A 13,866-nucleotide genomic window follows, 5' to 3' on the forward strand; every position below is an offset into this window, starting at 1 on the left:
CTCATTGATCCCACTAAAGATACAAATGAGCAGGCACATAATACCCGTGCAAACAGCCGCGATTTCTTATCGCGTTACAACGAAAAATGATAGTTTACGAGTTTGTATCTCATTTTTCGCACGACGTAACTTCATTACGTGCACGCGGCGGGTCTCGCAATTAAAGTAACTCGAAACTAATTGCGAGCGCGGCTCAAAGAAATCTTAGGTACGAGCCCGAACATGCGCGCGCGCCTCTTATCGGCGCGACCGCGCGCGCTTAGAGTTACGGGGCAACGTACAGTTTCTGTGCATGCAACTGGGCAACTTTACGTATCGTTACAGCTGCGCGGCGCAAATGCATATACATCTGATATCACACATAGGCGCGATTTCACGAGGTCCACGGTCCCTATTTCCTTCTTCCCCTCCCCCCCTCCCCAGCCTTCCCTTCCCCTGTTCTTCCTCGCGTTGCGCAATCGCAAATGGAAATTCGTGACGAGCTCCTCGGGCGCGCGGCACGAGTCGCAATTATCGGTGAGAAACACGAAGTGGATAATTGGAACGCTTGCTAATTAGAATACTCCCGCTATACGACCACCTGTGCAATAATGGGGCTTTGATACAAAACCGTGTACTCGAGAAACGACAATCGCTCGCGACGCGGATTCTACGCCGGCCGAAATCTTTAGCAATAATTTAGCTTTCGTCCTCAATACGTCGAATATCGCGCTGTGCGTTCCGCGTAAGTAAGAAGAAATCCCTTGAATCGCCGATTGTCCCGCGTACGTTAGACATTTGCGCATGCAACGAGTAAGAGAAGGTTTGCGGTTTGCACACATCTATATATAATTGCAAGTTTTTTTTGATCGTACAATCAATTAATTTGAACAAAATAAATGCAAACTACCTCTCAAGATATATTTGCAGTATCATTAATTATGCCTGTTACGCTAGCGTGTAGAATGTTATTTAAGACGCTGTCTGCGAAATCCATGGCATATCTACAGCGAAATTCACGCGTTTGCCGACGGGAAGATAAACAGGAAGATTCCTCTTCTTAATTCTGATAAAAAGCAATTTTTTTGTCTTACAATGAGCAACTTAAGATACCATCAAATTTATTTTCAAACAGTTCATACAATTCTGATTAACTTTATTTGCATTTATCAAAAAGTATCATGTAGATTATAAAATGAAGCACCAGAAACAAAGAAATCATCATCAACCATTTTACGGATACTCGAGTTTCGTAACGACGTGCTTTCATCATCGAGTCGGAAAGCAACCGAATTGCGAATAAACTGTTTCGGAGCAAAGAGCGAAGAAGAGATCGCGAATCGAATTTTGAAACTGCCGACAACTTGCCGTACGAGCCCGCAGAGGGCTCCAGCTCTCATCTGGCGGTCGCTGAGCATCAAAAAAATCTTGCGGAGTCTGGCGCGGCACGGTGGACGAGAGAGAAAGGACGGCGGCGCGAGCGAGACGGGAGTACCTACCGAGAGGTAGGCGAGGGAACGGGGCAACTCGAGGGAGAAGAGGAATCGGGCTGGTTGCAGAGGTGTGGCTATGTGAGCGTACCAGAGTGGTTCTTCTGGTTTCTGGTTGGCTCCAGGCCGACGGGAGGCCTAACCGACACTGGAAACCGGGCTCGGTCGTCGGGCTTCTTTCAGTACTTTTTGCCGTGGCGCGTCTCATGGCCAGTCGTAGGTGTCAGAATGCGCCTCGCTCGCCTCGGCCGAAGAGACGTCGAAGGGGTTGGTAGGATGGAAGAGGGAATTGGAAGCGGGTGGGGGACCACACGCGGGGGTTAAGGGACCGGGGAAAGAGAGTTACCGTGGAATTACTCGACTATTGAGATCGGCAGATAGTCCCGAAGAAATCATAGCGGCCACCCACGTCTCCGATTATGGTTACCGTGCGCGTTACCTCCGTGCGCCCGCATCGATTCGCAAGATACACAGAAACGCGCGGCCGGAATCGTCGCGAAAGCACGAAAAGCACGGATTAATTGCCGGGCAGGAATGGATTTCCGACGCAGCCGAAGGCGTTTTTTTCATATCGACGATTGCCTACCGTCGACTCGTTCTCGATTGGCAGTCGTAATTGGCGACTGGTTTCGACGCCAAACGGATATATCCGCCTTCGCAATGAATTCCGGGTGCGAGGAGATATTTCGATAAAGTGGAGCGTAATCAAAGAAGAAAATAGTATTGATAGATAGCTATCAGTAACTTTTTACAATATAACAGTTTATACGTAGATATATGTACATATGCGTGTGCAAGCATCAGAAACATTTTTCAACATAATATAAAATAAAAATAAAAATAATTGTTTACGTTGTAAAGTTTATTCCGGTACTTTCCCTATTATATTTAAAGATTAAGCCTAATACATGTGATAATAATTTAACGTGTGTATGTATAATATAATTTATACACAATCATCGCTGTATAATACTTTGTCAGCTTCATTAAACCGCGGTAATAACGAGATATTATAATTTCATATTTGTCATGAATAAATATATAAAATTCACTCATTAAAATATATCTCACAATATTAATTTTATCACTTTAGTCTTTAAATCTATTAAAACTCAATATTGTTAAATATTAAATATTGTACGTTATATCTTTTTCATGATTATTTCTCACTTGTGTATTCAGTTTCACTTATTCACTCCACCACACCTCCAACACCTATAGGTACGATATTGTCGATTTAGAAATACGTATTGACGAATCGCTCACGCTCCTTCCTTCTCTTTTCCGTTTACATGTTGCGAAAGATTGCAAATGTTAACGGGCACGTCAATTATCTCTGAAATGCCCCACATTCGCTACTTATGACCGTTTTGACGCGAGGCGCGTTGGAATTTATTAAACGTCGACACCGTATGTGGATACGCTTCGCAGATATACGCGCGGGAGGGGTTCTCCGCGCGGACTGACAGCTCGCCCATCAGAGATGACGATCTAGCTATATGCGAGATTATAGTTATTCGGCGGAAATTCACAGTTCGATGTAGAGACCCTCACGCGAAAAGCGATCGTTTGCGACAGATTATTATTTCCACGCGAATACGCTTTACTCTCCTTCACCTAGCTTCCCTAATTCCCTTAATTTTCGACGCTGAGTAAACTCATGTTCCCGCCCCGTTGAGTTTTAAAAGAAAAATCGACTATATACTATATAATTCATCGAATGGAGAAGCAGTACGCGATGTCCGATGCATCCCGCATCTCTCTGATGCGCTTCCCTGATCTGATTCGCCACGATGATTGCGCGTACGAGTAGCGGCAGCAGAAATAGAGACGCGCGGAAAAGAACATACGGTACGTAGAGTAAGAAAATTACAGCTTTCCATGAGAGACGGGTCGCATCGCTGAGATTGATTTGATCGAGAAAGGGTTAACGCGCTCGCGGCGCATTTACCGCCCGCGATCGAAACCGGCGGCTTTAACTTCGTGGTATCTAGGAAAGCGTTTGACCATCGACAAATTGAATCGATCCGTCACGCGAACACGGAAGCGTGAGCTGAGCGCGCTTCGTTCCCGCTTCCCGCCGCGCGCGCGAGCGCGTGCGCTTCGCAGGATGAAACATTATTTATTACTTCCCCCCCCCCCCCCCGATGATGTCGAATGGCGTATACGTCCGGCGTGCACGTACGGCACAAATATCGCTCGCTCCAACTTTTTCTTCGCCACCGACCACCCCCGCGTATTTCCCCCGCGGTTCCCGCGCGATTTTCCGTATGCATCTACGCCTGCACACACACAGGCGTAATATACGGCACACGACACGCGATGTGTACTGGTTTCAATTTCTGTAGTCAGAATCGTGATGCATATTGCATAAATCCTACCATGAGTTTCATAAAGCATTTTCAAAAGCATGAAAAACTTCGACTTTTAATATTATTATTATCCCTATACGCTTAAACAAGGAATTGGATAAATGTTCGTCTAATTCGTTGTTTAAGCGTTATAGGGAAAATATGTACACAGATCTAAAAAGTGACATAAAGCAAATAATGGGAATTGATGATAAAAGAAAGAAAAAGTGACAGAAGGCAAATAATGAAAATTGATGATGAAAGAAGGAGAACTTTTTTTTTCGATCAATAATTATTAATAATTACGCCGGTTGTCGCACGTGCATGTGCGTGCACACAAATGGTGAAATTACTGTAAAACGTTATTGTACCGTTTAGCTCATCTTACTTACATTTACGTCGACAGTCACTCCAAAGTTCGATCGCTATGATTACGATAAAAGTTATATGTTCAACTAAACGGTGTCGCGCTGTGAAATAAAATTTCATCTTAATTTCTCTTCTTACAGTAACATATTTAAATGGGTTCGATAGTTTCTCGCACCAACAGCAGCTCAATTACTCTAACGTAATTCGCGACCGAAAGACTCGAGAAATTAACGTAATGTTGAAACAAACGTTCGTATTAAATGCAGATATCACCTTGTCGTTCAACACTACATTAAAACAAACAACAAATTCTGTATCGTGCTACTCGTCTCTCTCACGTGGTACATTAAATAAAGATCCCAGAGTCGTAAATCGACGTGTGAGATTGTTTCATACGGATGCAGCGAGTACCGATAATAATGCAGCCACATGACCCGCGCACACGTCAGCTGCGCGAGACGCAGGGTTGCGGATATTAACATCTCGGCGCGGACGTGAGTTAAAATTATTGCCCTGGAGCACCTGGAGCCGCATGGATGGTGCTCTCCCCCATGTGCAGCGATGTCCGATCGAGCGAATCGACTTTACTTAGTGCCTTGGCACCGAATTCGGATGGACGACGAGTGGGACTCCGTATTTCAAAATGGCAATAAGAAGCAATAAGCGTAAATTACGCACGTGCGAGCAAGTTACTATAGCCGATGCGTTAATTGAGCACGTACGAAGGCGGCTTGCCCTCGGAACGAGAACTTCATAACTCGCGTACAACTCGGAGGGTTTCAGTTTCAGTGAACGTTCTCGGGAACAACTGCCTCGCGTATGCAATTCGCAAATCAAATGCCCTGTGCAAAAACTTGCAATTATCGTAGCGAAAGAATTTTGAAAAACTACTTTTGAAAATTAAATCTATAATTGAATTACATCGGATCCAAAGATAAACGGGATAATTAATGCACAAGATGTAATATAACTTCATGCGAAATGACGTTTTAAAATTTAAAAAAAAAAAAAGAATTAAAGATCATTTTTCTTTTTAAGAAATTGTATTGGATATGTCATGTTTTTCAGGTGTGTCTCCGTGATATTAGAATTTACGCGACGAAGTGATCGACACTGTCGGTTCGGTGTCCGATCCGGCTCGGCACCGGAAACCGAGCGTGGCCGCATGAACGACCGAGTTGGCCATTAACTTCGCGCCGCTCCACCTCGTGCGTGCGCCTACGTGCGTTTATATTGTACCCCGTAGTCTTATTGCCGACCGTGTGTAACGAATAAACCGAGTCGCGATGCGAGGAGTCTCGAGAAACAGAGAGGAGTTGCGCGGGAGAGGGCAGAAGGGGAAAGAGGAGAGCCACATACGAAGGGGGAGCATATTATAGTGTCGCGTTGTCACAATGTCCGGTAGCCGCGACGTGAACCGGCCTGCGCGACCGAAGGAGACAGGATGGTAAATCGCGGCGGCATAGCCAGTAAGTACGCTCGTACGTGTTCGTAGACGTTGCAAAACCCCTATAGGACGTCATTTTCACGCTAGGAAAGTAAAAGTCACCTGAACCGAGAAAACACGCCGTACACCAGATTTCTAATAAATTATACGTGCAACACCGATCGCGAGAGGAGATACGATATTACATAATCTGTGCTATACGCAATTGAAAAGCTTGTTTTCACAAAGAGCGTTAAATATTCATATTTAAAAAAAAAAGGTGAAGATTATAACGTGACACGGAAAACTCGTGACAATATCTCGTGAATAGACTTAGTTTCCTTTAAATATATAAATCTACAATTGTGGTAAATGATAATTCTTCGATTATATAATACGAACGACGTCGAATTAGAGAAATCGTACCCGGGGCAACGATCGACCCTTAGTTTCCGTTGTCGTGTCCGTCATTAAGAGGAAGTGTGGTTAGTCGCAGGCACCCCCTGACCGAGTGGAGTATTCGTTATAGTTATAATAGGCCGGCTGCGTAATCGTGCGCGCGGTCGTGACGGCGCGTCGGTATAGCCGAGCCGATCGGCGAAAAGAGCGAAAGAGACGCGAGCGGAGGGCGGATTCGTGGTGCGAGCCGCCAGGATGTTCGCCGATGGATAGTCGCACGGTCGTTGGCGGCGGCGGCGCGGCGGCCGTGCCGCGTTGCACCGCGCGCGCGATGCGTCGCATCGCGTTGTTGTAGAACGATGCTTCGGCCGGTCGTTCATTCGTTCGGTCACGCGAGCTCGTCTCTCTCTCTCTCCCTTTTTTTTCCTTCTCACTCCCTCTCTCGTTCTCTCTCTCTGTTTCGCGGGTCTCGCGCGGCTGCCCCCAAATTGCCCGAAATTATTGGCTTCTTTTGTTTTCCCGTCATACGCCGCATGGCTTGCTTGCTCGCTCGCTCGCTCGCTCGCTCCGCCGTTCCATGTCATTTCTACCTGTCCCCGTGACGATCTCCGCTTCCACATACACTCGTTTGTCGCTTTTCCTCTTTCTTCTCGCTCGTCCCCCTCTTCTGTCCTCCCCTTTCCCCTCCTCCCCCCTCCCCCCGCGCGACAACGCCCCCGCGCGACTTCTGCCGCGATGCGCTTCCTCCTACTGGTTTTCCTTCGAGGAGAGAATGCTCGTCGAGTTCAATATCCTTCGTCACACACGCTACGCGCCCGCTATCTCACCCGCTTTTGTTATAGCCGCCGTTTCTCGCCGCAGAATACTATTATTAATCCTAATATCAGACAAGACGGAGAGGGTGACGAGTGCACGACGGCTATATCCGTCGAGACAGAGTTCGCGAGGATTGCAGTATCACGATTAAATTACACAAGAGGATATACGATTCCTTCTTACGACACGAACAAATAACATTTCTAGATGCTTAACTACGGTCTAAAAATTCTGAAAATTAGCTCGAAATTGAAAATGGCTAATGACAAAAATATCTCTATGAAAATAATGATCGGTAATATTCTATCATATTTCTAGGCAATTTTTAGGTTGAATTTTTTGGCAATGTCCTACTCAAGAGAGGAGGATTCCTTGTATATTCTCTCATATTTCTATCCGCTAGCTATAACTAGAGTGGATTTAACGAGTTTCGAGAGCCGATCGAAAGCTCGCGGCGGTTCACGAAATGAAAGAAACTACGGAGGCGCAGGTAGGAGTTTCTTGGCCCGAGGTACTCATTATTGTATCCATTGTCGTCGTTAACGTGCGGCATTGTGCGCGCAAATGGCCTGTGAATATTACGTTCTTTCCGGGGCCGTCGCGTCGGAGCTTTTCTCCCGCGGTGCTTCGATCTCCAGGCAGGTTTATGCGAGAGGGTGAAGTAACGATTCTCTGGAAAATTCCGAACGAGTATTGGAAGTTTTCGGGGATTTACGCGCTTCCGACTTCCGGGGAATACGCCGCGACGCGCGCCGAATTTACGGCGGCTTTTCAGCGCCCGCCGAATTCTAAGGATGCCTACGCCGCGCCGCCAGGATAATACCGCCGAATCTTGTGTACATACACGCCGCATTCGTAGGGCGATACGTCGCTTTCGATGTCGCGCGGCATCCACTACCGCACGAAAATATTACCATAAACATAAAATGATGTGGAAAAATGGAATTAGAGCACTCGAGGAAAGTACGGCGTTCACATTGAAAATGTATTTATGTATATGTGCTGTTATTTATGAAATATGTAACGCGTATATAATTTACGCAATATAATATTATCGTTATTAATAACTCAACAGTTGTCATGTGTGATTTCTGTGGAAATCGCGAACACGTCTCTTCGAGAAACGCGATATATCGATCTGGGAACTTTTTTCGCGCTCTGTCGTCGGCAGACGATCGTGATTAACAGTTGATTTAAGAGTGTGGCTTATACGAGGAAGAAAAGGACGACGTTGAGGATTCACTTTCGTTGCGCACGTTCGGCCTGTCTGTTGAAGAATTGAGACAAATTTACGATTAACCCTGCTGAGAAGCTCGATATCTCCAAAGATGAAAAAAAATCGACGTCTACTGCAGAGGACTTCGTCTCTCGCCCGGCCTTTAACGCGCGTCGCGTTTTTCCGGACGCGCCGACCGCGTAAGCTCCGTTCTATCTACGTTCACCGGGCAAGGTGATCGTTCCGCCACGTATCGACATTCGATATCTCGAACGAAGGTAATTAATAACATTAATCTACGGAGGAAAACAGGACAAACGCGGAAAGGAAGGACACGGTCGCGATACCGTGCGAACGAGGCGAGTCGCGCGAGCGAACGAACGCGAACGGAGGAATGAAACGACGAAAGATCGGGGGGATGGGATGGTCCGAAAAAAAGGAGCAGGACGAAGAGGCGGCAAAACGTTCGACCGAACGAAGATTGACTCGGTGCGTGTGGGCCGCTCTCTCCCGGCATCAATTAGACGGTATCTAAAGTGTGTGCACGTGCACACGTGCACGCTCGCGAGCGGACGTGCGCATGCACGCATGCACGCACGCATACAACAACGAGATAAGCCGCGGATCGTCCATTGTGCTCCGCGTTCGCCAAGATGGCCGGCATTAGCTCGCCGCGGCCTGCGAAGCTAAGGCGCGCAGTCGGCGGCGCAGGAAATCGACAAAAAGCGCCCGATCGGGTCCGCTAAGTGTCTCTGGGTCGCGACGGCCGCGACAATTAATGATCGCCGGGCGAAAATTATTTTATGTTTTCATCTTGCCTGATCCCGACGTTTTGCGTCTTTCGCGAGATCGTTTCCACGTATATCCGCCGACGCGATTTGCCATTGATTTCTTTCGTCAATTACGTCAATTATTAAAGATATGTATTTGAATCAGATATAAATACCGTTATATTTCACAGAGATGCGTGGATTTTTCATAGAAACTTCACAAAGTTTCATTTTATATTGAAATTATATTTAAAGTGTGTATCTTTGATATAAAAGTAAGAAAGCTTTCTGCCCTTGCAATCCTTACGAATTTAATGTTTCACAAATACGTTTAGCTTCTTATACATCTTCCAGCAATGTAATAAACTGTAAAAACGCAATTAGTTACTGTTATCAAACTCTAAATCTATCCACGAAAAAATATTGCGGCTCGATTTGCTCCGGTTCCTCTAAATTTAAATTTAAACGGATGGTAATAGAGTCAAAAGACGTTTACAATCCCGCTGGAATTGCAAGCTAACATTTCCGAATAAATTTAAGGCGATGCCCTTCATTTACTTACTAAGTAAGTACGTAACAGTGGCTCACTAAAATGTGCACGTGCTGTACAAAGTAAAGTAATGAAATGCAGTAGCGCGCGGAAGAATATAAATGGAAAAATTAGTCGGACTCGCTCTGTGTTAATACATTCCTAGTGTGTAGTTTCCCGTAGATTAATTAACGTTTGCCTGGCGGTGAAATTGATAACACTTCGAATTAGACTCTCATCAAGGGTAACGTTGAAGAAACAGTATCGCGAAATACTTGGCGCGATCTTTTCCGCGGTAAATTTTTTAATTTGCCCTAGAGAAATACCGTAATATGTATTAAGTCACGTCACGTAATAAATAAACGCTGTCACGAAACTCTGATTACTTTTCTAATATAGATAATTTTTAAAATAATTTTTCTAATTTTTTTTAACATAGGCTTCTAAACTATGCACAGGATGCGTGAAGTAAAATTAAAATTTGATAACGATTATAGCATGATCAGAAATTAAATAAAATTTTATTATTATATTTCTCACGGGTAGATAAATTCGGAAAGAACGACAATATTAAACATAATAATAAAATTTTATTTAATTTCTGATCATGTTATAATCGTTATCAAATTAAAAATCAATTACGATAGCGTGACTGTATATATATCATTTTAATCGCTGATAAAAAGCAATACTGCAATTATGTCGCATTTCTCTTCTACCACTTTTCTTGCTACAGGCGCCGTTTCCACGAAAATTTCTTTCGTAAGGTTCCCGGCGGGCGTCATCTCAAAGGGGGCGACGATCGTGCGATTTCTGTCCGTCGCAGAGATCTAATAGCAAACGCTTAAAGACGCTTAGACGCGCGCGAGCAACGCGGTTCAGTTCGTTCCTTTTGGATTTCGGAGTAATAAGGGGGACAGGGGGACACGCGAGTCTTTCTCTCATGGCCGAAAATAATACCGAGAACGGGCCCTTTGGCGGTGACGGTTTCTGCATAGCGCCGGCGCCTATGTTTTTGCTACGTGTCCCGTTTCCTGCACGTTTTCTGCCTCCCTTTTGTCGTCGCGTATCCTTTCTGCAGGCTATAATATACCGCGGCATGTGAACATTGGCATATGTACGAACTTATTGCACAAGTGCGATAAATACTTTCGCATGTCATCCACGGATCATTCCCATTTTCGTCGAATCAGGACACATTTCGAATTATCTTACAACGCGGATGGACGGAAAGATATTTTTCTGTCTTGCCTTGTGGAAAAAAATTTTTCTCTGCATAAAACATGACTAAATTTTAAGTTGAACAGAAAGTTATTACCGTATAGATTTAGTTTCCTAGATGCTAGCGTTTCTTGAATTGTGTTTTCTTAATTCTAGGACTCTCTCTCACTCTCTCTCTCTCTCTCTCTCTCTCTCTCTCTCTCTCTCTCTCTCTCGCAGGGAACTTATTACATCATTATAGATCCATTTCTCAGAGAGCTATCTTCGAACACGTGAATAGGGCTTTACGCAAACTTCTCCTTTATTTTACCATGAGAACCGCGTCGCGCTTGTGCGACAAATTGTCGCGCGACCCTCTACCGACCCTCTATCGACGGGGGTGTAAAAGGAGGAGAAAACCACGATATTTCTAGTCGATAGCCTGAGAAGAAACAGGCTGCGAGTAGTCCATTTATCGTACGTCTTCCCGGTGTAGCGCGTCACAAAGCACGTTTTCGGAATTATCTGGGATAATATAATTATTGGCTTGGCAGCAGTTCCTTCTGCGGCGTTGCACGTGAACGATGGAAACCCAAACGAGGTCCGACACGGGACCTAAAACTTCAAGAAGGTGTCCATCGGAAGACGCTAGTCGGTTATTATAATTATGGTTCGTGAGAGACGAGGAGCGAAGTCTCGTCCTTTGGCGAAGAAAATGCGTAAAATTACAGGGTAGCGCGGCTTCTTTAGCTTTGCGTACTACAATTTGGAAAATCGGTTGGAAACCAACTAGGTCTCGGTTGACCCTCGCTCTTCCGCAGGAAGTGGATATGACACGCTGTTGTGCAAATGTGTACAATTTTTGTATCAAGATAATTCGTATACACTGCTTCTTACACTAAATAATTGTATCGCTTATTTCAGACTTATTCAGGGTTTCGAAGAAAGGCAAGGAAATTTTATAAATTTCTTTTTATCTTTTAAAACGGATAAAATCCCCATTCATAGGTGCTTAGAGGGTGTTTCGAATCGACAAAAATAGATTGCGCGACGACAGAACTTTTCATTAGCATTTTTTTTCCGCGCTTCCCCCTTCCTGTTGGGACGAAACCAGGATGAAATTAATAGTATCGGGTCACGGGGACGCGAGCAGGACACCGAGGAGGACTCTAATCCTCTCCATGGGTCCTTAACGAGAAAATAAATGCCCGCCAATTTTTCACGAACGACAGCGGCACGCCCTTACGCGAGGCTACGCGAGGTAGATGAATTTTTAATTTCACGGCTCGAAGTTTTTCACCGGCAGGAAAAACCCGAAAAAGCCGGCCGTCTCGTCGTCACGGGACAAGATTACACGGCTTGCACTCCGACGCGAGATATTAATTCTTTCTTTCCACCCTTGTGTTTTTCAGCCATGCCGCGCCGTTCGTTACGCACGCTTAATACCTCGGGAAGAAAAAAAAGAGTACAACGCGTCGTTTTCTGGCGACCAATTTTTAGTTTATTAAGTCTCATGTGGTACGATTTTTTAACGGAGTCGCAGACACGCGATTAGAAGATTTTTTTTATTCTGTTGATTTAAACTTTTGTAATTACGTAAATTTTTTAATGTTAGGGTAACACGAAGGTTCGCATGTGCAAGAAGAGGTGACATTTTACCGGAAATTTGACCGACTTGCAACAGTTACGAGCATATGCAACGTCGAGAATCATGTTCCCGGAAGAAGTACCGCAGTATCCTTCCGGCTTGTCGGGAGGGCATTCATTCTTACTGACCAAATACCGACCGAATATTGACCAAATGTACATTCTTACTGATCGTCCGGCCAATGGCTCAAGATCCAAAAGCGAGAAACGAAATCTGGGTACCGGTGTAGCAGACGTCAAATTACGCGAACGCGGATGTTTGGAGTGTGCACGATTTAAAGACAAAAACGCCGGGATCCACCGGAAGCAACGGTAGTTTAATGCTCGATGCACGCGCTACATGGTGGATTTCAGCTGCCTTCACATGTAGAGTACGATTTGATTAGAGTAATTGACAATATTGTGAATCGAGCATATTTGTGTGTGTATATATGTTATCATTAAATAAAAATTAATCTTCAATACTGTTATAACTTGCAGTATCAAAAGATATCAAGCATATAATTTTCGTGAAAATTTTCATGATGCATTTAATTTGACTTCACGACGAAAGCGGGTCAGATGTTGTGAGAGACAGCTTAAAAGTGACGGGTCCGCAGTTAGGGCCCACGTCCACGGAGAACCTCAAAATTTCGTGGCGCGCGCGTCTACGGACTGCTCGGCGCCCGCAAAACCGCAGAAACGACATGCTGGCCTTTTGTCGTGCCGCGGCTGTCTGCGCAACGAAACTAGGACCATTATTATTACGTCACGCGAGCGTGTTGCGCTGCGGTGCCGTTTTTATTGACGAGGAAGTCGCAGATGGCGAGACATTGTACGCCACCTTTCAGGTATCCGCCGGAGGCGATCGCCGGACAATTTTTCGCGCCAAAATCATCGCCTTCCGGATTCGAGCGCCAAATGGCTCACTCACGGGGAGGGAGGAGGAAAAAAAATGGCTCAACCCGGAAGAAGCATCGACGCAGCCGCAATTGTTCGCCAGAAAGATACTTTGAATTTTGTTTTATTTCGGAGAGAGTTGAAAAGGAAGTACGAGCGCAATGAAGTATGAACCTAAAGCCACGAAGAGTGACGGCAGTTCCGGGGCAGTCTGCGCAAAACGATGGAGGCGTCTAGCCGGTGCCACCGACACTCTCGTATCGATCATCCTCGCGTCTCGTGGAATGGAAGTCTCTCGTACCGTGGAAATCTCTTCAGCGAAAATTTTCGACTCCCAGGCATTTTCCTCGTCGCAGAATCACGCTCTTTTTCGGTGACCTCCTCGGCGGCCATCGATCACTGACAATTTCTTTTGGGTTTCTTCCCAAGATCCTTGGCCCCTTTCTCTCGAGAATGGAGAAAACGGCTACGGGGAAAAAGAAGCCCTGACTTCGGTGGGAAGAGAGAAATGGAGATCGAGAAAGAGAGAAAGAGAGAGAAAGATAAAGAGAAAGACAGCCCTGACCATGCCAAAGCACACAAGCTCCAGCGAGCCGTGAAACTCTCGTAAATTGTCGATTCATTAGCGGGGCTCGAAAAAAAGCTCCTCTCTGCGCGCTGCCTTTTTCGTGGCTCCACCCCCTTGGAATATCGAATTAAACGGGCCATGGCCAGGTTATACCTTGCTCGTTATACAAATATATATATATATATATAGTTACATAGATATATACATATATATACACACACATATAT

This window comes from Wasmannia auropunctata, unplaced genomic scaffold (genome assembly GCF_000956235.1).
Source record: "Wasmannia auropunctata unplaced genomic scaffold, wasmannia.A_1.0 LD336074.1, whole genome shotgun sequence".
In the NCBI taxonomy this organism is placed as follows: Eukaryota; Metazoa; Arthropoda; class Insecta; order Hymenoptera; family Formicidae; genus Wasmannia; species Wasmannia auropunctata.